This window comes from Ranitomeya imitator, chromosome 2 (genome assembly GCF_032444005.1).
Source record: "Ranitomeya imitator isolate aRanImi1 chromosome 2, aRanImi1.pri, whole genome shotgun sequence".
Lineage (NCBI taxonomy): Eukaryota > Metazoa > Chordata > Amphibia > Anura > Dendrobatidae > Ranitomeya > Ranitomeya imitator.
The window spans coordinates 778,367,393-778,393,741 of NC_091283.1; positions in this window are offsets into that span (position 1 = coordinate 778,367,393).

Sequence of the window (26,349 nt, forward strand, 5' to 3'; positions counted from 1 at the left end):
TGTGCCTAAACAGTGGAAACCCCCCAATTATAACTGAAACCCTAATCCAAGCACACCCCTAACCCTAATCCCAACGATAACCCTAACCACACCTCTAACCCAGACACACCACTAACCCTAATCCCAACCCTAATCCCTACAGTAAATGTAATCCAAACCCTAACCCTAACGTTAGCCCGCCCCAACCCTACCTTTAGCCCCAGCCCTAACTGTAGCCCTAACCCTAGCCCTAACCCTAACCCTAGCCCCAACCCTAACCCTAGCCCCAACCCTAACCCTAGACCCAGCCCTAACCCTAGCCTCAACCCTAAGTTTAGCCCCAACCCTAACCCTAGCCCTAACCCTAGCCCTAACCCCAGCCCAAACCTAGCCCTAATGGGAAAATGGAAATAAATACATTTTTTTAAATTTTATTATTTTTCCCAAACTAAGAGGGTGAAAAAGGGGGGTTTGATTTACTTTTATAGCGGGTTTTTTAATGGATTTTTATGATTGGCAGATGTCACACACTAAAAGACGCTTTTTATTGCAAGAAATAGTTTTGCGTCTTCACATTTTGAGAGCTATAATTTTTCCATATTTTGGTCCACATAGCCACATGAGATATTGTTTTTTGCGGGACGAGTTGAAGTTTTTATTGGTACCACTTTCGAGCACGTGACATTTTTTGATCACTTTTTATTCTGATTTTTGTGAGGCAGAATGACCAAAAACCAGCTATTCATGAATTTCTTTTGCGGGAGGCGTTTATACCGTTCCGAGTTTGGTAAAATTGATAAAGCCGTTTTATTCTTCGGGTCAGTATGATTACAGTGATACCTCACTTATATCTTTTTTTATGTTTTGTCGCTTTTATACGATAAAAACTATTTTATATTAAAAAAATAATGATTTTTGCATCGCTTTATTCTGAGGACTATAACTTTTTTATTTTTTTGCTGATGATGCTGTATGGCGGCTCGTTTTTTGCGGGAGAAGATGACGTTTTCATCAGTACCATGGATATTTATATCCTTTTTTTTATCGCGTGTTATTCCACTTTTTATTCGTATGATAATAAAGCATTGTTTTTTACCTAGTTTTTTTGTGACTCACTGAAGGGGTTAACTAGTGGGACAGTTTTATAGGTCGGGTCGCTACGCGGCGATACTAAATATGTGTACTTTTATTGCTTTTTTTATTTAGATAAAGAAATGTATTTATTGGAACAATATATATATATATATATATATTCTTTATTTAGGATTTTTTTTTCACAAGTAAATATGTTTTTTTTAAACTTTTTTACATTGCCCCAGGGGGGACATCACACTATAGTGTCAGATTGCTGATCTGACACTTTGCACAGCACTGTGTCAGATCAGCGATCTGACAGGCAGTGCTCCTGGCTTACCAGCGCCTGCTCTGAGCAGGCGATTGTAAGCCACCTCCCTGCAGGACCCGGAAGCAGCCCCGCGGCCATTTTGGATCCGGGGCCTGCAGGGAGGAGGAGGTAGGAGACCTTCGGAGCAACGCGATCACATCGCGTTGCTCTGAGGGTCTCAGGGAAGCACGCAGGGAGCCCCCTCTCTGCGCGATGCTTCCCTTTGCCGCCGGAATGCTGAGATCATGTTTTATCGCAGTGTTCCGGGGGTTAATGCTCCAGAAGCGATCCGTGACCGCTCCTGGCACATAGTGCCGGATGTCAGCTGTGATAGTCATCTGACACCCGGCCGCGATCGGCCGTGCTCCCCCCGTGAGCGCGGCCAATAGCATATGACGTACTATCCCGTCAGTGGTCATACGGGCCCACCCCACCTCGATGGGATAATACGTCTAATGTCAGAAAGGGGTTAATAAGACCTGACCTCATCCATTAAATGCACAAATTGGTGCGGTGGCAATAGCGGTAATAGTTTTTGAGGTTGATGTCAGCTGTGTAATGTCTGCTGGCACTAAGTGCAGGGGAGGATTATCAGACACCCCCATTACTAGTGTGAAAAAGAAAACACAATTCTACGATGTATTAAGAGAAACAAAGAGACTAGATCACGTGAAGTAATTATCTCATATACTCCTCCTTGGTCAGGCCTCATCTGTAATACTGTTTCCATAATGGGCACCACATTTTAAAAAATACATTAAAAAACTGGAGCAAGTTCAGAGAGGAGCTACCAGGATGGTGAGAGGACTGCAAAGTATGTCCAATGAGGAACGATGAAAGGCTCTGGGAATGATTAGCTTGCAAAAAAGAAGGCAAAGAGAAGACTTAATACCCGCCTACAAATTTATGAAGGGATAATTCTCATTCTTATTTGCACATGGAAACACAGAAGCAATGAACTGAAATTAAAAGGGAGAAGATACTGATAAGATAGTAGAAAAAAAAAATTCACAGTGAGGGTGATCAATGAGTGGAGCAGGCTGCCACGAGAGGTGGTGAGTAGTGTTGAGCATTCCGATACCGCAAGTGTCGGGTATCGGCCGATACTTGCGGTATCGGAATTCCGATACCGAGATCCGATACTTTTGTGGTATCGGGTATCGGTATCAGATCCATAGGGATGTGTAAAATAAAGAATTAAAATAAAAAATATTGATATATTCACCTCTCCGGCGGCCCCTGGACATCACGCTGGTAACCGGCCGGCTTCTTTGTTTAAAATGAGCGCCTTTAGGACCTGAGAATGACGTCGCGGCTTCTGATTGGTCGCGTGCCGCCCATGTGACCGCCACGCGACCAATCAGAAGCCGCGACGTCATTCTCATTCACTAAACTCCTAATTCTAGGAATTGAGGACCTGCGAATGACGTCGCGGCTTCTGATTGGTCGCGTGGCGGTCACATGAGCGGCACGCGACCAATCAGAAGCCGCGACGTCATTCGCAGGTCCTAAAGGCGCTCATTTTAAACAAAGAAGCCGGCCGGTTACCAGCGTGATGTCCAGGGGCCGCCGGAGAGGTGAATATATCAATATTTTTTATTTTAATTCTTTATTTTACACCTCACTATGGATCCCAGGGCCTGAAGGAGAGTTTCCTCTCCTTCAGACCCTGGGAACCATCAGGATACATTCCGATACTTGATGTCCCATTGACTTGTATTGGTATCGGATATCGGTATCGGTGATATCCGATATTTTTCGGGTATCGGACGATACTATCCGATACCGATACTTTCAAGTATCGGACGGTATCGCTCAACACTAGTGGTGAGTTCTCATTCATTGGAAGTCTTCAAACAGAGGCTGGACAGACATCTGGTGAGATGGTTTAGTGAATACTGCATTGAGCCGGTGGTTGGACACAATGACCCTGGAGGTCCCTTTCAACTGTAGTATGCTATTATTCTATGATTACTAACCATGTATTTAAAAATAAAAAGACACACAAGCAGGAAAAAGTTTATTTGAATAAAGATTCCTGGACCCTGACACATTCCCGGGTTTACCCATTTATTATTAAAAAAGAACCCCCACAGCTCTGACTTAATTCATTGTGGCTCTTACGACGTCCAGTGATTCTCTATTGCAACCTATGGAGCATCATTCTGAGAGCGATGCTTCATAAGTTAAAATCACAGAAGAAGATCCAGCTCACCACCTGTGATTCCACACTTCTGGAGCACGGATAGCACCTGGGCAGGGTACAGCATTCAATGGAGAAAGCAGAAGTATCCAGCTCACAGATGAAATCTAAAAAGGTGCATTTTATTATCCAAAGTACTTGAAGTAAAAATTAAAATTGTGTGTTTACAAAAAAGTGAGTACAGGCCTCCTTTGACGCGTTTCGAGCGACATGCGCTCTTTGTCAAGATCATAAGTTACTCACGGTCATGTCTCAATGGTGATTACGCTACTGGTATGGGTTTACTCATCCTTAGTCAGCACCACTGGAACCTTAAAGCTGAAGGAACCTGAAATAATTCTTTGCTTGCCAGACTCCAGGCACAGCGCTGCGCTGTACTACTGTGCACAGTCATGCATGGGGTGCTGCTTTTTCTGAGATTGATATGTGACACTATCCCTTTGAATAGTCATTTTGCTTGCATGCTGTGCCTGACTCTGCAGGCTAGTCCACTACCCCTTTGGGAAAAATGATTATACTCTTGGGGGACTGTCTATTGACCTATATCAATTGGATAAGTAGACCTAATTAGGCGTTATTTGTAAAGTATCCTTTATAGGTAAGTGTATGTAAGCAACCTTTAATAAATACCTGTGTGAATTGGTGTGAGTTGCTGAATTGTGAATAGCTATATTCACAAGGGGTTAATTTAGGGTGGGGGCTCATAATTAAGGTTTTATAAGGGGCAGCTGGTTGGGGCTCAAGTCCTTTTGGAAGTGCATTGAACAGCAGGGTGAATTGCAAAAAAAATCTCTTTAAATCTTCAGGTTAGCGAGTGTGAACGAGCTGAGTGTGACCTGAGCGTAAGTGTGAATGGCGGTAAGTGTGACTTATGATTCAGTGACTTTGGGTTCAGGGAGTTTCCAAGGGAGGAATTACTGAATTGCTGTCTGTATTTTATTAATACTTTGTATTTATTTTTTATTTAACGTTTCTGTCTGGTGCAATCCCCATTAGGAAATGTGCTCCACTATTGTTAATGCCATCCAGTGCACATCTTGCCACATGTATGCAGTCCTTGAGCAGCCGGTGGAGGGTGCATACTGCTGTGTGAGATGTGAGCACATTGTGCATTTCGGAGCCCAGATTCTGAATCTAAATGTGCAGCTGGCAACACTGAGATCCATTGACAATATGGAAAGGAGTCTTCTGCTCACTGAGCAGATGCTCAATGGGATAGATGAGGTGGGGGATGGTAGGATGGAGCCACAGGACAGTGGAGAAGCAAGCTGGGTGACAGTTAGAAGGCCGGGTAGAGCGAAGAGTGCCAGGGAGGCTAGACCTGATCTGGCACACCCCAATAAGTTTGCTAAGTTGGCAGATGAGGGGGGTGCCAGTGCAGGGGTAGCACTGCTGCAGCCAGGCATGTCCTCTGAAAGCCGGAGGAGTGACTGCTACAGTAAGGAGGGAAATAGGAGAGCAGGGCTGGCCAGACAGGTGCTGGTAGTGGGGGACAGATAGGGCAATCTGCCACAGAGGCAAGGATAGTCGAACGGTATGCTGCCTACCTGGCGCTCGAGTCTGACACATCACTGATCGGGTTGACAGATTATTGGGAGGGGCTGGTGAGGACCCAGCGGTCATGGTGCACATTGGCACAAATGACAAAGTAAGAGGTAGGTGGAAGGTCCTTAAAGATGATTTCAGTGAATTAGGCTGCAATATTAAAGGTGGTATTTTCTGAAATAATGCCTGTACCACGTGCCACGCCAGAGAGGCAATGGGAGATTAGAGAGGTTAATAAGTGGCTCAAGAATTGGTGTAGGAAGGAGGGATTTGGGTTCCTGGAGAACTGGGTAGACTTCTCAGATGGCTACAGGTTCTACGCTAGGGACGGGCTGCACCTCAATGGGGAAGGTGCCGCTGTGCTGGGGGAGAAAATGGCTAGAAGGTTGGAGGAGTGTTTAAAATAAGGATTGGGGGGAGGGTATTAATTTTATAAGAGGGGAAGATAGTGCAGATAGAGACCTGGGCATAAGTAAAGAAATTGGGGGGGGGGGGGGGGTGGCATGGGAGGTGGGGTTAGAACAATTAATAATTTAAGAAAGAATAGAGGTGCAGAGAGATACATAAAGTGCATGCATACTAATGCCAGGAGCCTCACCAAAAATGGACGAATTAGAATTAATTTTGTTGGAGCACAACTATGACATGGTGGGGATATCTGAGACGTGGCTGGATGAGAGCCATGACTGGGCTGTTAACTTGCAGGGCTATAGTCTGTTCAGAAATGACCGTACAGATAAGCGAGGGGGAGGGGTGTGTCTATATGTAAAATCATCCTTAAAACCCATCCTGCGTGATAATATAGGTGAATCTAATGAAAATGTAGAGTCCCTGTGGGTGGAGATAAAGGGAGGGGGAAAAAATAATAAATTACTGATAGGGGTTTGTTATAAGTCTGCAAAAATAATGGAAGCAACAGAGAATATCCTTGTAAAGCAAATAGATGAAGCTGCATCTCAAGGAGAAGTCATTATTAGGGGGGACTTCAACTACCCTGAAATAGATTGGGGAACAGAAACCTGCAGTTCCAACAAAGGTAATTGGCTTTTGACAACTATGAGAGACAATTACCTTTCACAACTGGTTCAGGACCCAACAAGAAGGGGGACACTGCTAGACCTAATATTAACCAACAGGCCAGACCGCATAGCAAATATAAGGGTTGGGAGTCACTTGGGGAATAGTGATCACAAAATAATAAGTTTTCATGTATCCTTTAATAAGATGTGTAGTAGAGGGGTTACAAGGACACTAAACGTCAGGAGGGCAACTTTCCAACGGATGAGAGAGGATCTTGGTGCAATTAACTGGGACGATATCCTGAGACACAAAAATACACAAAGAAAATGGGAGACGTTTATTAGCATCCTGGATAGGACCTGTGCACAGTATATACCGTATGGGAATAAACATACTAGAAATAGGAGGAAACCAATATGACTAAATAGAGCTGTAAGGGGCGCAATAAGTGACAAAAATAAAGCATTTAGAGAATTAAAGGAAGCAGGTAAAGATGAGTCATTAAATAAATACAGAAAATTAAATAAATTCTGTAAAAAGCAAATCAAGGCAGCAAAGATTTAGACAGAGAGACTCATTGCCAAAGAGAGTAAAAATAATCCCAAAATATTCTTTAACTACATAAATAGTAAGAAACTAAAAAATGATAGTGTTGCCCCCCTTAAAAATAGTCTGGGTGAAATGGTGGATGAGGATGAGGAAAAAGCCAATATGCTAAATGACTTTTTTTCATCAGTATTTTCACAAGAAAATTCCATGGCAGACAATATGATCAGTGATAAATAAAAATTCCCCATTTAATTTCACCTGCTTAACCCAGCCGGAAGTGCAGCGGCGTCTAAAAATCACTAAAATTGACAAATCTCCGGGCCCGGATGGGATACACCCTCGAGTACTGCAGGAATTAAGTACAGTCATTGATAGACCATTATTTTTAATCTTTATAGACTCCATAATAACAGGGTCTGTACCACAGGACTGGCGTATAGCAAATGTGGTGCCAATATTCAAAATGGGGACAAAAATTGAACTCGGAAATTATAGGCCAGTAAGCTTAACCTCTATTGTGGGTAAAATCCTGGAGGGCATTCTAAGGGATGCTATACTGGAGTATCTGAAGAGGAATAACCTCATGACTAGTGTTGAGCATTCCAATACTGCAAATATTGGGTATCGGACGATATTTACTGTATCGGAATTCTGATACCGAGTTCCGATATTTTTGCGATATCGGAAATCGGAATCGGAAGTTCCTATAAGTTCCCAGTCATCTTCGGCGTGTGCGGTGCGTATGGTTCCCAGGGTCTGGAGTAGAGGAGACTCTCCTTCAGGCCCTGGGATCCATATTCATTTAAAAAATAAAGATTAAAAATAAAAAATATGGATATACTTACCCCTCCGACGAACCCTGGCTGTCACCGCTGCAAGCGTCTGCCTCCGTTCCTAAGAATGCAGTGAGTGAAGGACCTTCGATGACGTCGCGGTCAGGTGAGCGGTCAGGTGAGCGGTTAGGAGGCAGACGCTTGCAGCGGTGACAGCCAGGGTTCGTCGGAGGGGTGAGTATATCCATATTTTTTATTTTTATTCTTTATTTTTTACATGAATATGGATCCCAGGGCCTGAAGAAGAGTTTCCTCTCCTTCAGACCCTGGGAACCATCCAGGATCACTTCCGATATTTGTGTCCCATTGACTTGCACTGGTATCGGGTATCGGTATCGGCGATATCTGATATTTTTTGGATATCGGCTGATCCCATCCGATAACGATACTTTCAAATATCGGAAGGTATCGCTCAACACTACTCATGATCCAGTATCAATACTAGGGATCGTTCATGTCAGACTAATCTGATCAATTTCTATGAAGAGGTAAGTTACGGACTGGACCAAGGGAACCCAGTGGACGTAGTGTATATGGACTTTTCAAAAGCTTTTGATACGGTGCCACACAAAAGGTTGATACATAAAATGAGAACAATGGGGATAGGGGAAAATATGTGTAAGTGGGTTAAGAGCTGGCTCAGGGATAGGAAACAAAGGGTGGCTATTAATGGTGCACGCTCGGACTGGGTCGCGGTTAGCAGTGGGGTACCACAGGGGTCAGTATTGGGCCCTCTTCATTTTAACATATTTATTAATGACCTTGTAGGGGGCATACAAAGTAGAATTTCAATATTTGCAGATGACACTAAACTATGCAGGGTAACAGGACGACAATTTTATATTACAGGATGATTTATGCAAACTAGAAGCTTGGGTTGATAAATGGCAAATGAGCTTTAATGGGGATAAATGTAAGGTCATGCACTTGGGCAGAAGAAATAAGATGTATAACTATGTGCTTAATTGTAAAACACTGGGCAAAACCGTCAATGAAAAAGACCTGGGTGTATGGGTGGATGACAAACTCACATTTAGTGGCCAGTGTCAGGCAGCTGCTACAAAGGCAAATACAATAATGGGATGCATTAAAAGAGGCATAGATGCTCATGAGGAGAACATAATTTCACCTCTTTACAAGTCACTAGTGCGACCACACTTAGAATACTGTGCACAGTTCTGGTCTCCGGTGTATAAGAAAGACATAGCTGAACTAGAGCAGGAGCAGAGAAGAGCGACCAAGGTTATTAGAGGACTGGGGGGTCTGCAGTACCAAGATAGGTTATTACACTTGGGGCAATTTAGTTTGGAAAAACAAAGGCTAAGGGAGATCTTTTTATTCATAGACCTGAGACAGGGACAAGGAGGAAAGAAGGTTTAAGCATAATAACAGACGCGGATTCTTTACTGTAAGAGCAGTGAGACTATGGAACTCTCTGCCATATGATGCTGTAATGAGTGATTCATTACTAAAATTTAGGAGGGGACTGTATGCCTTTCTTGAAAAGTATAATGTTACAGGTTATATATACTAGATTCCTTGATAGAGCGTTGATCCAGGGAACTAGTCTGATTGCCGTATGTGGAGTCGGGAAGGAATTTTTTTCCCCAATGTGGAGCTTACTCTTTGCCACATGGGTTTTTTTTCCTTCCTCTGGATCAACATGTTAGGGCATGTTAGGTTAGGCTATGTGTTGAACTAGATGGACTTAAAGTCTTCCTTCAACCTTAATAACTATGTTACCATGTTTGTTGTGAATTCTGTTATTGAACTCCCTCCTGTGGTCATGAATGGTACTTCGGCGAGTTCTGTCCATGGACTCCCTCTGGTGGCTGTGAGTGGAGCTGCTGGTTCTGAGGTTCCTTCCACAGGTGACCTAGTTTATTCTTGGCTGGCTGCTCTATTTAACTCCACTCTGATCGTTACTCCATGCCAGCTGTCAATGTTCTTGTACTGGTTCAGTTCGCTCTTGGATCTTTCTGGTGACCTGTCTACTCCAGCAGAAGCTAAGTCCCTGCTAGTTAATTATTTGTTCATTGTTTCCTTGTCCAGCCTGCTATCATGATTTTGCTTTGCTAGCTGGAAGCTCTGGGATGCAGAGTGGCACCTCTGCACCGTGAGTCGGTGCAAAGGTCTTTTTGCACACTCTGCGTAGTCTTTTTGTAGTTTTTTGTGCTGACCGCAAAGATACCTTTCCTATCCTCAGTCTGTTTAGTAAGTCTGGCCTCCCTTTGCTAAACCTGTTTCATTTCTGTGTTTGTGACTTTCATCTTTACTCACAGTCAATATATGTGGGGGGCTGCCTTTTCCTTTGGGGAATTTCTCTGAGGCAAGGTAGGCTTTATTTTCTATCTCTAGGGCTAGTTAGCTCTTAGGCTGTGAAGAGGCGTCTAGGTAGAGTTAGGTACGCTCCACGGCTATTTCTAGTTGTGTGATAAGATTAGGGGTTGCTGTCAGCAGAGCTCCTACTTCCCAGAGCTTGTCCTGTGTGAGTTTAACCATCAGGTCGTTCCGGGTGCTCCTAACCACCAGGTCCATAACAGTACAGCAGGCCCAAAGTATTAATGCATCTCAATAGAGGGATAAGAGAAGTTCTGAGACCATTTTTTTTTCTCTGCAGTGTGTTTTGTCTTTCTTTTCCCCTTAACCTCTGGGTGGTTCAGGACACAGGTGTAGATATGGACATTCAAGGTCTGTCCTCTTGTGTGGATCATCTCACTGCAAGGGTACAAAACATTCAAGATTTTGTGGTTCAGAATCCGATGTTAGAGCCTAGAATTCCAATTCCTGATTTGTTTTCTGGGGATAGATCTAAGTTCTTGAATTTCAAAAATAATTGTAAACTGTTTCTAGCTTTGAAACCCCGCTCCTCTGGTGACCCCGTTCAACAAGTAAAGATCATTATTTCTTTGTTGTGTGGTGACCCTCAAGACTGGGCATTTTCCCTTGCGCCAGGAGATCCTGCATTGCGTGATGTAGATGCGTTTTTTCTGGCGCTTGGATTGCTTTATGATGAACCGAATTCAGTGGATCAGGCAGAGAAAATCTTGCTGGCTTTGTGTCAGGGTCAGGATGAAGCGGAGGTGTATTGTCAGAAGTTTAGAAAGTGGTCTGTGCTTACTCAGTGGAATGAGTGTGCCCTGGCGGCAATTTTCAGAAAGGGTCTTACTGAAGCCCTTAAGGATGTCATGGTGGGATTTCCCACGCCTGCTGGTCTGAATGAGTCTATGTCCTTGGCCATTCAGATCGATCGGCACTTGCGTGAGCGCAAAGCTGTGCACCATTTGGCGGTATTCTCTGAGCATAGGCCTGAGCCTATGCAATGTGATAGTTAAATAAATAGGGCAGCACAAAGCAGCGCCAAAACATGCAAACTTGAAAAAACGAAATTTGAACTGCATTACTGCACTAGAAATATGAAAAATGAGAGCTTTTAGCGCACAAAAATGGCCAATTTTATGTGTACCTCGTAGCCACGTTAAGGCATCTCTCTTATACGAGGTCCTACGCTTGACCTACCTCACTGAGAATAAACGTCTCCATCTGAATGGGTACATGTAGAAACCTCTTCTTGGACTCAAATTCTCTCTCTATGTGGAGGGGTATTGGACCTACTATAATTAAAACACCTGAAACTAGTTGCGGGGAGTGCACGATCAGAAGGCTAGAGAATACATTTCAAAAACCTGACCTGCACATCCAAACATAGACTGAGTGTGAACAGGTGCTGAACCCAGAGTCGCCAACTCGTATATAGTTAAATAAATAGGGCAGCACACTGCAGCGCCAAAACATGCAAACTTGAAAAAACGAAATTTGAACTGCATTACTGCACTAGAAATATGAAAAATGAGAGCTTTTAGCGCACAAAAATGGCCAATTTTATGTGTACCTCGTAGCCACGTTAAGGCATCTCTCTAATACGAGGTCCTACGCTTGACCTACCTCACTGAGAATAAACGTCTCCATCTGAATGGGTACATGTAGAAACCTCTTCTTGGACTCAAATTCTCTCTCTATGTGGAGGGGTATTGGACCTACTATAATTAAAACACCTGAAACTAGGAGGCGGGGAGTGCACGATCAGAAGGCTAGAGAATACATTTCAAAAACCTGACCTGCACATCCAAACATAGACTGAGTGTGAACAGGTGCTGAACCCAGAGTCGCCAACTCGTATATAGTTAAATAAATAGGGCAGCACACTGCAGCGCCAAAACATGCAAACTTGAAAAAACGAAATTTGAACTGCATTACTGCACTAGAAATATGAAAAATGAGAGCTTTTAGCGCACAAAAATGGCCAATTTTATGTGTACCTCGTAGCCACGTTAAGGCATCTCTCTTATACGAGGTCCTACGCTTGACCTACCTCACTGAGAATAAACGTCTCCATCTGAATGGGTACATGTAGAAACCTCTTCTTGGACTCAAATTCTCTCTCTATGTGGAGGGGTATTGGACCTACTATAATTAAAACACCTGAAACTAGGAGGCGGGGAGTGCACGATCAGAAGGCTAGAGAATACATTTCAAAAACCTGACCTGCACATCCAAACATAGACTGAGTGTGAACAGGTGCTGAACCCAGAGTCGCCAACTCGTATATAGTTAAATAAATAGGGCAGCACACTGCAGCGCCAAAACATGCAAACTTGAAAAAACGAAATTTGAACTGCATTACTGCACTAGAAATATGAAAAATGAGAGCTTTTAGCGCACAAAAATGGCCAATTTTATGTGTACCTCGTAGCCACGTTAAGGCATCTCTCTTATACGAGGTCCTACGCTTGACCTACCTCACTGAGAATAAACGTCTCCATCTGAATGGGTACATGTAGAAACCTCTTCTTGGACTCAAATTCTCTCTCTATGTGGAGGGGTATTGGACCTACTATAATTAAAACACCTGAAACTAGGAGGCGGGGAGTGCACGATCAGAAGGCTAGAGAATACATTTCAAAAACCTGACCTGCACATCCAAACATAGACTGAGTGTGAACAGGTGCTGAACCCAGAGTCGCCAACTCGTATATAGTTAAATAAATAGGGCAGCACACTGCAGCGCCAAAACATGCAAACTTGAAAAAACGAAATTTGAACTGCATTACTGCACTAGAAATATGAAAAATGAGAGCTTTTAGCGCACAAAAATGGCCAATTTTATGTGTACCTCGTAGCCACGTTAAGGCATCTCTCTTATACGAGGTCCTACGCTTGACCTACCTCACTGAGAATAAACGTCTCCATCTGAATGGGTACATGTAGAAACCTCTTCTTGGACTCAAATTCTCTCTCTATGTGGAGGGGTATTGGACCTACTATAATTAAAACACCTGAAACTAGGAGGCGGGGAGTGCACGATCAGAAGGCTAGAGAATACATTTCAAAAACCTGACCTGCACATCCAAACATAGACTGAGTGTGAACAGGTGCTGAACCCAGAGTCGCCAACTCGTATATAGTTAAATAAATAGGGCAGCACACTGCAGCGCCAAAACATGCAAACTTGAAAAAACGAAATTTGAACTGCATTACTGCACTAGAAATATGAAAAATGAGAGCTTTTAGCGCACAAAAATGGCCAATTTTATGTGTACCTCGTAGCCACGTTAAGGCATCTCTCTTATACGAGGTCCTACGCTTGACCTACCTCACTGAGAATAAACGTCTCCATCTGAATGGGTACATGTAGAAACCTCTTCTTGGACTCAAATTCTCTCTCTATGTGGAGGGGTATTGGACCTACTATAATTAAAACACCTGAAACTAGGAGGCGGGGAGTGCACGATCAGAAGGCTAGAGAATACATTTCAAAAACCTGACCTGCACATCCAAACATAGACTGAGTGTGAACAGGTGCTGAACCCAGAGTCGCCAACTCGTATATAGTTAAATAAATAGGGCAGCACACTGCAGCGCCAAAACATGCAAACTTGAAAAAACGAAATTTGAACTGCATTACTGCACTAGAAATATGAAAAATGAGAGCTTTTAGCGCACAAAAATGGCCAATTTTATGTGTACCTCGTAGCCACGTTAAGGCATCTCTCTTATACGAGGTCCTACGCTTGACCTACCTCACTGAGAATAAACGTCTCCATCTGAATGGGTACATGTAGAAACCTCTTCTTGGACTCAAATTCTCTCTCTATGTGGAGGGGTATTGGACCTACTACAGGTCCTTCTCAAAAAATTAGCATATAGTGTTAAATTTCATTATTTACCATAATGTAATGATTACAATTAAACTTTCATATATTATAGATTCATTATCCACCAACTGAAATTTGTCAGGTCTTTTATTGTTTTAATACTGATGATTTTGGCATACAACTCCTGATAACCCAAAAAACCTGTCTCAATAAATTAGCATATCAAGAAAAGGTTCTCTAAACGACCTATTACCCTAATCTTCTGAATCAACTAATTAACTCTAAACACATGCAAAAGATACCTGAGGCTTTTATAAACTCCCTGCCTGGTTCATTACTCAAAACCCCCATCATGGGTAAGACTAGCGACCTGACAGATGTCAAGAAGGCCATCATTGACACCCTCAAGCAAGAGGGTAAGACCCAGAAAGAAATTTCTCAACAAATAGGCTGTTCCCAGAGTGCTGTATCAAGGCACCTCAATGGTAAGTCTGTTGGAAGGAAACAATGTGGCAGAAAACGCTGTACAACGAGAAGAGGAGACCGGACCCTGAGGAAGATTGTGGAGAAGGACCGATTCCAGACCTTGGGGAACCTGAGGAAGCAGTGGACTGAGTCTGGTGTGGAAACATCCAGAGCCACCGTGCACAGGCGTGTGCAGGAAATGGGCTACAGGTGCCGCATTCCCCAGGTAAAGCCACTTTTGAGCTACAGAGAAGCAGCACTGGACTGTTGCTAAGTGGTCCCAAGTACTTTTTTCTGATGAAAGCAAATTTTGCATGTCATTCGGAAATCAAGGTGCCAGAGTCTGGAGGAAGACTGGGGAGAAGGAAATGCCAAAATGCCTGAAGTCCAGTGTCAAGTACCCACAGTCAGTGATGGTGTGGGGTGCCATGTCAGCTGCTGGTGTTGGTCCACTGTGTTTCATCAAGGGCAGGGTCAATGCAGCTAGCTATCAGGAGATTTTGGAGCACTTCATGCTTCCATCGGCTGAAATGCTTTATGGAGATGAAGATTTCATTTTTCAGCATGACCTGGCACCTGCTCACAGTGCCAAAACCACTGGTAAATGGTTTACTGACCATGGTATTACTGTGCTCAATTGGCCTGCCAACTCTCCTGACCTGAACCCCATAGAGAATCTGTGGGATATTGTGAAGAGAAAGTTGAGAGACGCAAGACCCAACACTCTGGATGAGCTTAAGGCCGCTATTGAAGCATCCTGGGCCTCCATAACATCTCAGCAGTGTCACAGGCTGATTGCCTCCATGCCACGCCGCATTGAAGCAGTCATTTCTGCCAAAAGATTCCCGACCAAGTATTGAGTGCATAACTGAACATTATTATTTGTTGGTTTTTTTGTTTGTTATTAAAAAACACTTTTATTTGATTGGATGGGTGAAATATGCTAATTTATTGAGACAGGATTTTTGGGTTATCAGGAGTTGTATGCCAAAATCATCAGTATTAAAACAATAAAAGACCTGACAAATTTCAGTTGGTGGATAATGAATCTATAATATATGAAAGTTTAATTGTAATCATTACATTATGGTAAATAATGAAATTTAACACTATTTGCTAATTTTTTGAGAAGGACCTGTATAATTAAAACACCTGAAACTAGGAGGCGGGGAGTGCACGATCAGAAGGCTAGAGAATACATTTCAAAAACCTGACCTGCACATCCAAACATAGACTGAGTGTGAACAGGTGCTGAACCCAGAGTCGCCAACTCGTATATAGTTAAATAAATAGGGCAGCACACTGCAGCGCCAAAACATGCAAACTTGAAAAAACGAAATTTGAACTGCATTACTGCACTAGAAATATGAAAAATGAGAGCTTTTAGTTTCAGGTGTTTTAATTATAGTAGGTCCAATACCCCTCCACATAGAGAGAGAATTTGAGTCCAAGAAGAGGTTTCTACATGTACCCATTCAGATGGAGACGTTTATTCTCAGTGAGGTAGGTCAAGCGTAGGACCTCGTATAAGAGAGATGCCTTAACGTGGCTACGAGGTACACATAAAATTGGCCATTTTTGTGCGCTAAAAGCTCTCATTTTTCATATTTCTAGTGCAGTAATGCAGTTCAAATTTCGTTTTTTCAAGTTTGCATGTTTTGGCGCTGCAGTGTGCTGCCCTATTTATTTAACTATATACGAGTTGGCGACTCTGGGTTCAGCACCTGTTCACACTCAGTCTATGTTTGGATGTGCAGGTCAGGTTTTTGAAATGTATTCTCTAGCCTTCTGATCGTGCACTCCCCGCCTCCTAGTTTCAGGTGTTTTAATTATAGTAGGTCCAATACCCCTCCACATAGAGAGAGAATTTGAGTCCAAGAAGAGGTTTCTACATGTACCCATTCAGATGGAGACGTTTATTCTCAGTGAGGTAGGTCAAGCGTAGGACCTCGTATAAGAGAGATGCCTTAACGTGGCTACGAGGTACACATAAAATTGGCCATTTTTGTGCGCTAAAAGCTCTCATTTTTCATATTTCTAGTGCAGTAATGCAGTTCAAATTTTGTTTTTTCAAGTTTGCATGTTTTGGCGCTGCAGTGTGCTGCCCTATTTATTTAACTATATACGAGTTGGCGACTCTGGGTTCAGCACCTGTTCACACTCAGTCTATGTTTGGATGTGCAGGTCAGGTTTTTGAAATGTATTCTCTAGCCTTCTGATCGTGCACTCCCCGCCTCCTAGTTTCAGGTGTTTTAATTATAGTAGGTCCAATACCCCTCCACATAGAGAGAGAATTTGAGTCCAAGAAGAGGTTTCTACATGTACCCATTCAGATGGAGACGTTTATTCTCAGTGAGGTAGGTCAAGCGTAGGACCTCGTATAAGAGAGATGCCTTAACGTGGCTACGAGGTACACATAAAATTGGCCATTTTTGTGCGCTAAAAGCTCTCATTTTTCATATTTCTAGTGCAGTAATGCAGTTCAAATTTCGTTTTTTCAAGTTTGCATGTTTTGGCGCTGCAGTGTGCTGCCCTATTTATTTAACTATATACGAGTTGGCGACTCTGGGTTCAGCACCTGTTCACACTCAGTCTATGTTTGGATGTGCAGGTCAGGTTTTTGAAATGTATTCTCTAGCCTTCTGATCGTGCACTCCCCGCCTCCTAGTTTCAGGTGTTTTAATTATAGTAGGTCCAATACCCCTCCACATAGAGAGAGAATTTGAGTCCAAGAAGAGGTTTCTACATGTACCCATTCAGATGGAGACGTTTATTCTCAGTGAGGTAGGTCAAGCGTAGGACCTCGTATAAGAGAGATGCCTTAACGTGGCTACGAGGTACACATAAAATTGGCCATTTTTGTGCGCTAAAAGCTCTCATTTTTCATATTTCTAGTGCAGTAATGCAGTTCAAATTTCGTTTTTTCAAGTTTGCATGTTTTGGCGCTGCAGTGTGCTGCCCTATTTATTTAACTATATACGAGTTGGCGACTCTGGGTTCAGCACCTGTTCACACTCAGTCTATGTTTGGATGTGCAGGTCAGGTTTTTGAAATGTATTCTCTAGCCTTCTGATCGTGCACTCCCCGCCTCCTAGTTTCAGGTGTTTTAATTATAGTAGGTCCAATACCCCTCCACATAGAGAGAGAATTTGAGTCCAAGAAGAGGTTTCTACATGTACCCATTCAGATGGAGACGTTTATTCTCAGTGAGGTAGGTCAAGCGTAGGACCTCGTATAAGAGAGATGCCTTAACGTGGCTACGAGGTACACATAAAATTGGCCATTTTTGTGCGCTAAAAGCTCTCATTTTTCATATTTCTAGTGCAGTAATGCAGTTCAAATTTTGTTTTTTCAAGTTTGCATGTTTTGGCGCTGCAGTGTGCTGCCCTATTTATTTAACTATATACGAGTTGGCGACTCTGGGTTCAGCACCTGTTCACACTCAGTCTATGTTTGGATGTGCAGGTCAGGTTTTTGAAATGTATTCTCTAGCCTTCTGATCGTGCACTCCCCGCCTCCTAGTTTCAGGTGTTTTAATTATAGTAGGTCCAATACCCCTCCACATAGAGAGAGAATTTGAGTCCAAGAAGAGGTTTCTACATGTACCCATTCAGATGGAGACGTTTATTCTCAGTGAGGTAGGTCAAGCGTAGGACCTCGTATAAGAGAGATGCCTTAACGTGGCTACGAGGTACACATAAAATTGGCCATTTTTGTGCGCTAAAAGCTCTCATTTTTCATATTTCTAGTGCAGTAATGCAGTTCAAATTTCGTTTTTTCAAGTTTGCATGTTTTGGCGCTGCAGTGTGCTGCCCTATTTATTTAACTATATACGAGTTGGCGACTCTGGGTTCAGCACCTGTTCACACTCAGTCTATGTTTGGATGTGCAGGTCAGGTTTTTGAAATGTATTCTCTAGCCTTCTGATCGTGCACTCCCCGCCTCCTAGTTTCAGGTGTTTTAATTATAGTAGGTCCAATACCCCTCCACATAGAGAGAGAATTTGAGTCCAAGAAGAGGTTTCTACATGTACCCATTCAGATGGAGACGTTTATTCTCAGTGAGGTAGGTCAAGCGTAGGACCTCGTATAAGAGAGATGCCTTAACGTGGCTACGAGGTACACATAAAATTGGCCATTTTTGTGCGCTAAAAGCTCTCATTTTTCATATTTCTAGTGCAGTAATGCAGTTCAAATTTCGTTTTTTCAAGTTTGCATGTTTTGGCGCTGCAGTGTGCTGCCCTATTTATTTAACTATATACGAGTTGGCGACTCTGGGTTCAGCACCTGTTCACACTCAGTCTATGTTTGGATGTGCAGGTCAGGTTTTTGAAATGTATTCTCTAGCCTTCTGATCGTGCACTCCCCGCCTCCTAGTTTCAGGTGTTTTAATTATAGTAGGTCCAATACCCCTCCACATAGAGAGAGAATTTGAGTCCAAGAAGAGGTTTCTACATGTACCCATTCAGATGGAGACGTTTATTCTCAGTGAGGTAGGTCAAGCGTAGGACCTCGTATAAGAGAGATGCCTTAACGTGGCTACGAGGTACACATAAAATTGGCCATTTTTGTGCGCTAAAAGCTCTCATTTTTCATATTTCTAGTGCAGTAATGCAGTTCAAATTTCGTTTTTTCAAGTTTGCATGTTTTGGCGCTGCAGTGTGCTGCCCTATTTATTTAACTATATACGAGTTGGCGACTCTGGGTTCAGCACCTGTTCACACTCAGTCTATGTTTGGATGTGCAGGTCAGGTTTTTGAAATGTATTCTCTAGCCTTCTGATCGTGCACTCCCCGCCTCCTAGTTTCAGGTGTTTTAATTATAGTAGGTCCAATACCCCTCCACATAGAGAGAGAATTTGAGTCCAAGAAGAGGTTTCTACATGTACCCATTCAGATGGAGACGTTTATTCTCAGTGAGGTAGGTCAAGCGTAGGACCTCGTATAAGAGAGATGCCTTAACGTGGCTACGAGGTACACATAAAATTGGCCATTTTTGTGCGCTAAAAGCTCTCATTTTTCATATTTCTAGTGCAGTAATGCAGTTCAAATTTCGTTTTTTCAAGTTTGCATGTTTTGGCGCTGCAGTGTGCTGCCCTATTTATTTAACTATATACGAGTTGGCGACTCTGGGTTCAGCACCTGTTCACACTCAGTCTATGTTTGGATGTGCAGGTCAGGTTTTTGAAATGTATTCTCTAGCCTTCTGATCGTGCACTCCCCGCCTCCTAGTTTCAGGTGTTTTAATTATAGTAGGTCCAATACCCCTCCACATAGAGAGAGAATTTGAGTCCAAGAAGAGGTTTCTACATGTACCCATTCAGATGGAGACGTTTATTCTCAGTGAGGTAGGTCAAGCGTAGGACCTCGTATAAGAGAGATGCCTTAACGTGGCTACGAGGTACACATAAAATTGGCCATTTTTGTGCGCTAAAAGCTCTCATTTTTCATATTTCTAGTGCAGTAATGCAGTTCAAATTTCGTTTTTTCAAGTTTGCATGTTTTGGCGCTGCAGTGTGCTGCCCTATTTATTTAACTATATACGAGTTGGCGACTCTGGGTTCAGCACCTGTTCACACTCAGTCTATGTTTGGATGTGCAGGTCAGGTTTTTGAAATGTATTCTCTAGCCTTCTGATCGTGCACTCCCCGCCTCCTAGTTTCAGGTGTTTTAATTATAGTAGGTCCAATACCCCTCCACATAGAGAGAGAATTTGAGTCCAAGAAGAGGTTTCTACATGTACCCATTCAGATGGAGACGTTTATTCTCAGTGAGGTAGGTCAAGCGTAGGACCTCGTATAAGAGAGATGCCTTAACGTGGCTACGAGGTACACATAAAATTGGCCATTTTTGTGCGCTAAAAGCTCTCATTTTTCATATTTCTAGTGCAGTAATGCAGTTCAAATTTCGTTTTTTCAAGTTTGCATGTTTTGGCGCTGCAGTGTGCTGCCCTATTTATTTAACTATATACGAGTTGGCGACTCTGGGTTCAGCACCTGTTCACACTCAGTCTATGTTTGGATGTGCAGGTCAGGTTTTTGAAATGTATTCTCTAGCCTTCTGATCGTGCACTCCCCGCCTCCTAGTTTCAGGTGTTTTAATTATAGTAGGTCCAATACCCCTCCACATAGAGAGAGAATTTGAGTCCAAGAAGAGGTTTCTACATGTACCCATTCAGATGGAGACGTTTATTCTCAGTGAGGTAGGTCAAGCGTAGGACCTCGTATAAGAGAGATGCCTTAACGTGGCTACGAGGTACACATAAAATTGGCCATTTTTGTGCGCTAAAAGCTCTCATTTTTCATATTTCTAGTGCAGTAATGCAGTTCAAATTTCGTTTTTTCAAGTTTGCATGTTTTGGCGCTGCAGTGTGCTGCCCTATTTATTTAACTATATACGAGTTGGCGACTCTGGGTTCAGCACCTGTTCACACTCAGTCTATGTTTGGATGTGCAGGTCAGGTTTTTGAAATGTATTCTCTAGCCTTCTGATCGTGCACTCCCCGCCTCCTAGTTTCAGGTGTTTTAATTATAGTAGGTCCAATACCCCTCCACATAGAGAGAGAATTTGAGTCCAAGAAGAGGTTTCTACATGTACCCATTCAGATGGAGACGTTTATTCTCAGTGAGGTAGGTCAAGCGTAGGACCTCGTATAAGAGAGATGCCTTAACGTGGCTACGAGGTACACATAAAATTGGCCATTTTTGTGCGCTAAAAGCTCTCATTTTTCATATTTCTAGTGCAGTAATGCAGTTCAAATTTCGTTTTTTCAAGTTTGCATGTTTTGGCGCTGCAGTGTGCTGCCCTATTTATTTAACTATATACGAGTTGGCGACTCTGGGTTCAGCACCTGTTCACACTCAGTCTATGTTTGGATGTGCAGGTCAGGTTTTTGAAATGTATTCTCTAGCCTTCTGATCGTGCACTCCCCGCCTCCTAGTTTCAGGTGTTTTAATTATAGTAGGTCCAATACCCCTCCACATGGAGAGAGAATTTGAGTCCAAGAAGAGGTTTCTACATGTACCCATTCAGATGGAGACGTTTATTCTCAGTGAGGTAGGTCAAGCGTAGGACCTCGTATAAGAGAGATGCCTTAACGTGGCTACGAGGTACACATAAAATTGGCCATTTTTGTGCGCTAAAAGCTCTCATTTTTCATATTTCTAGTGCAGTAATGCAGTTCAAATTTCGTTTTTTCAAGTTTGCATGTTTTGGCGCTGCAGTGTGCTGCCCTATTTATTTAACTATATACGAGTTGGCGACTCTGGGTTCAGCACCTGTTCACACTCAGTCTATGTTTGGATGTGCAGGTCAGGTTTTTGAAATGTATTCTCTAGCCTTCTGATCGTGCACTCCCCGCCTCCTAGTTTCAGGTGTTTTAATTATAGTAGGTCCAATACCCCTCCACATAGAGAGAGAATTTGAGTCCAAGAAGAGGTTTCTACATGTACCCATTCAGATGGAGACGTTTATTCTCAGTGAGGTAGGTCAAGCGTAGGACCTCGTATAAGAGAGATGCCTTAACGTGGCTACGAGGTACACATAAAATTGGCCATTTTTGTGCGCTAAAAGCTCTCATTTTTCATATTTCTAGTGCAGTAATGCAGTTCAAATTTCGTTTTTTCAAGTTTGCATGTTTTGGCGCTGCAGTGTGCTGCCCTATTTATTTAACTATATACGAGTTGGCGACTCTGGGTTCAGCACCTGTTCACACTCAGTCTATGTTTGGATGTGCAGGTCAGGTTTTTGAAATGTATGCAATGTGATAGGACTTTGACCAGAGCTGAACGGCAAGAACACAGACGTCGGAATGGGCTGTGTTTTTACTGTGGTGATTCCACTCATGCTATCTCCGATTGTCCTAAGCGCACTAAGCGGTTCGCTAGGTCTGCCACCATTGGTACGGTACAGTCTAAATTTCTTTTGTCCGTTACTCTGATTTGCTCTTTGTCATCCTATTCTGTTATGGCATTTGTGGATTCAGGCGCTGCCCTGAATTTGATGGACTTGGAGTTTGCCAGGCGCTGTGGTTTTTTCTTGGAGCCCTTGCAGTATCCTATTCCATTGAGAGGAATTGATGCTACGCCTTTGGCCAAGAATAAGCCTCAGTACTGGACTCAATTGACCATGTGCATGGCTCCTGCACATCAGGAGGAAATTCGCTTTTTGGTGTTGCATAATCTGCATGATGTGGTCGTTTTGGGGTTGCCATGGCTACAGGTCCATAATCCAGTATTGGATTGGAAATCTATGTCTGTGTCCAGCTGGGGTTGTCAGGGGGTACATGGTGATGTTCCATTGCTGTCAATTTCGCCTTCCACTCCTTTTGAAGTCCCTGAGTTTTTGTCAGATTACCAGGATGTATTTGATGAGCCCAAATCCAGTGCCCTACCTCCTCATAGGGACTGCGATTGTGGTATTAATTTGATTCCTGGTAGAAAGTTTCCTAAGGGCCGACTGTTTAATTTATCTGTGCCAGAGCACGCCGCTATGCGGAGTTATATAAAGGAATTCTTGGAGAAAGGACATATTCGCCCGTCATCATCACCGTTGGGAGCAGGGTTCTTTTTTGTGGCCAAGAAGGATGGTTCTTTGAGACCTTGTATTGATTACCGCCTTCTTAATAAGATCACAGTCAAATTTCAGTACTCTTTGCCGCTGCTGTCTGATTTGTTTGCTCGGATTAAGGGGGCTAGTTGGTTCACCAAGATAGATCTTCGAGGGGCGTATAATCTTGTGCGAATTAAACAGGGCGATGAATGGAAAACAGCATTTAATACGCCCGAGGGCCATTTTGAGTACCTGGTTATGCCATTCGGGCTTTCTAATGCTCCATCTGTGTTTCAGTCCTTTATGCATGACATCTTCCGAAAGTACCTGGATAGATTCATGATTGTATATTTGGATGATATTTTGGTCTTTTCGAATGATTGGGAGTCTCATGTGAAGCAGGTCAGAATGGTGTTCCAGGTCCTTCGTGCGAATTCCTTGTTTGGGAAGGGGTCAAAATGTCTCTTTGGAGTTCAGAAGGTTTCATTTTTGGGTTTCATTTTTTCCCCTTCTACTATCGAGATGGACCCTGTTAAAGTTCAGGCCATTTATGATTGGACTCAGCTGACATCTGTGAAGAGCCTGCAGAAGTTCCTGGGCTCTGCTAATTTTTACCGTCGCTTCATCGCTAATTTTTCTAGTGTTGCTAAACCGTTGACTGATTTGACCAAGAAAGGTGCTGATGTGGTCAATTGGTCCTCTGCGGCTGTAAAGGCTTTTCAGGAGTTGAAGCATCGTTTTTCTTCTGCCCCTGTGTTGTGTCAGCCAGATGTTTCGCTCCCGTTTCAGGTCGAGGTTGATGCTTCTGAGATTGGAGCAGGGGCTGTTTTGTCGCAAAGAAGTTCTGATGGCTCGGTGATGAAACCATGTGCCTTATTTTCTAGAAAGTTTTCGCCTGCTGAGCGCAATTATGATGTTGGCAATCGAGAGTTGTTGGCCATGAAGTGGGCATTCGAGGAGTGGTGACATTGGCTTGAAGGAGCCAAGCATCGCGTGGTGGTCTTGACGGATCACAAGAATTTGACTTATCTCGAGTCTGCCAAACGGTTGAATCCTAGAAAGGCTCGATGGTCGCTGTTTTTCTCCCGTTTTGATTTTGTGGTTTCGTACCTTCCGGGCTCTAAGAATGTGAAGGCTGATGCCCTGTCAAGGAGTTTTGTGCCTGACTCTCCGGGTGTTCCTGAGCCGGCGGGTATTCTCAAAGAGGGGGTGATTTTGTCTGCCATCTCCCCTGATTTGCGGCGGGTGCTGCAGAAGTTTCAGGCTGATAGACCTGACCGTTGTCCAGCGGAGAAACTGTTTGTCCCTGATAGATGGACTAGTAGAGTTATCTCTGAGGTTCATTGTTCGGTGTTGGCTGGTCATCCTGGAATCTTTGGTACCAGAGATTTGGTGGCTAGATCCTTTTGGTGGCCTTCTTTGTCACGGGATGTGCGTTCTTTTGTGCAGTCCTGTGGGACTTGTGCTCGGGCTAAGCCTTGCTGTTCTCGTGCCAGTGGGTTGCTTTTGCCCTTGCCGGTCCCGAAGAGGCCTTGGACGCATATTTCCATGGATTTTATTTCAGATCTCCCTGTCTCTCAAAGGATGTCGGTCATTTGGGTGGTTTGTGATCGCTTCTCTAAGATGGTCCATTTGGTACCCTTGTCTAAATTGCCTTCCTCCTCTGATTTGGTGCCATTGTTTTTCCAGCATGTGGTTCGTTTGCATGGCATTCCGGAGACCATCGTCTCGGACAGAGGTTCCCAGTTTGTTTTTCGAGATTTTGGCGGTCCTTTTGTGCTAGGATGGGCATTGATTTGTCTTTTTCCTCGGCCTTCCATCCTCAGACAAATGGCCAAACCGAACGAACTAATCAGACTTTGGAAACATCTGAGATGCTTTGTTTCTGCTGATCAGGATGATTGGGTGTCCTTCTTGCCTTTGGCTGAGTTCGCCCTTAATAATCGGGCCAGCTCGGCTACTTTGGTTTCGCCTTTCTTCTGTAATTCTGGTTTCCATCCTCGTTTCTCTTCAGGGCAGGTTGAGCCTTCGGACTGTCCTGGTGTGGATACTGTGGTGGACAGGTTGCAGCAGATTTGGACTCATGTGGTGGACAATTTGACATTGTCCCAGGAGAAGGCTCAACGTTTCGCTAACCGCCGGCGCTGTGTTGGTCCCCGACTTCGTGTTGGGGATTTGGTTTGGTTGTCATCTCGTTATGTTCCTATGAAGGTTTCCTCTCCTAAGTTTAAGCCTCGTTTCATTGGTCCGTATAAGATTTCCGAAGTTCTCAATCCTGTGTCATTTCGTTTGGCCCTTCCAGCTTCTTTTGCCATCCATAATGTGTTCCATAGGTCGTTATTGCGGAGATACGTGGCGCCTATGGTTCCCTCCGTTGACCCTCCTGCCCCGGTGTTGGTCGAGGGGGAGTTGGAGTATGTGGTGGAGAAGATTTTAGATTCTCGTATTTCGAGACAGAAACTCCAGTACCTGGTCAAGTGGAAGGGTTATGGTCAGGAAGATAATTCCTGGGTTGTTTCCTCTGATGTTCATGCTGCCGATCTGGTTCGTGCCTTCCATTTGGCTCGTCCTGATCGGCCTGGGGGTTCTGGTGAGGGTTCGGTGACCCCTCCTCAAGGGGGGGTACTGTTGTGAATTCTGTTATCAAACTCCCTCCTGTGGTCATGAATGGTACTTTGGCGAGTTCTGTCCATGGACTCCCTCTGGTGGCTGTGAGTGGAGCTGCTGGTTCTGAGGTTCCTTCCACAGGTGACCTAGTTTAGTCTTGGCTGGCTGCTCTATTTAACTCCACCTTGATCGTTACTCCATGCCAGCTGTCAATGTTCTTGTACTGGTTCTGTTCGCTTTTGGATCTTTCTGGTGACCTGTCTACTCCAGCAGAAGCTAAGTCCCTGCTAGTTAATTATTTGTTCATTGTTTCCTTGTCCAGCCTGCTATCATGATTTTGCTTTGCTAGCTGGAAGCTCTGGGATGAAGAGTGGCACCTCCGCACCGTGAGTCAGTGCGGAGGTCTTTTTGCACACTCTGCGTGGTCTTTTTGTAGTTTTTTGTGCTGACCGCAAAGATACCTTTCCTATCCTCAGTCTGTTTAGTAAGTCTGGCCTCCCTTTGCTAAACCTGTTTCATTTCTGTGTTTGTGACTTTCATCTTTACTCACAGTCAATATATGTGGGGGGCTGCCTTTTCCTTTGGGGAATTTCTCTGAGGCAAGGTAGGCTTTATTTTCTATCTCTAGGGCTAGTTAGCTATTAGGCTGTGAAGAGGCGTCTAGGTAGAGTTAGGTACGCTCCACGGCTATTTCTAGTTGTGTGATAGGATTAGGGGTTGCGGTCAGCAGAGCTCTCACTTCCCAGAGCTTGTTCTGTGTGAGTTTAACCATCAGGTCGTTCCGGGTGCTCCTAACCACCAGGTCCATAACACATGTTACTATGTATTCACCACCTACAAATAAACTACATGACATATTAACATTTCATCATCTTCCAGTTTCTGTACACTATTCACAACACTCAGTAAAAACCACTGGAGAAACTATTTAAAGACCAATTTTAAAGAATTAGATGAGTGAATTACAGCCACAGATGTCTATGTGACTCTCAGTTCGGGTCCTTAGACCCATGTTTGGGGCAGGAGAGGAATCCGTAAGATGGGCACATATGCCTTTAGAC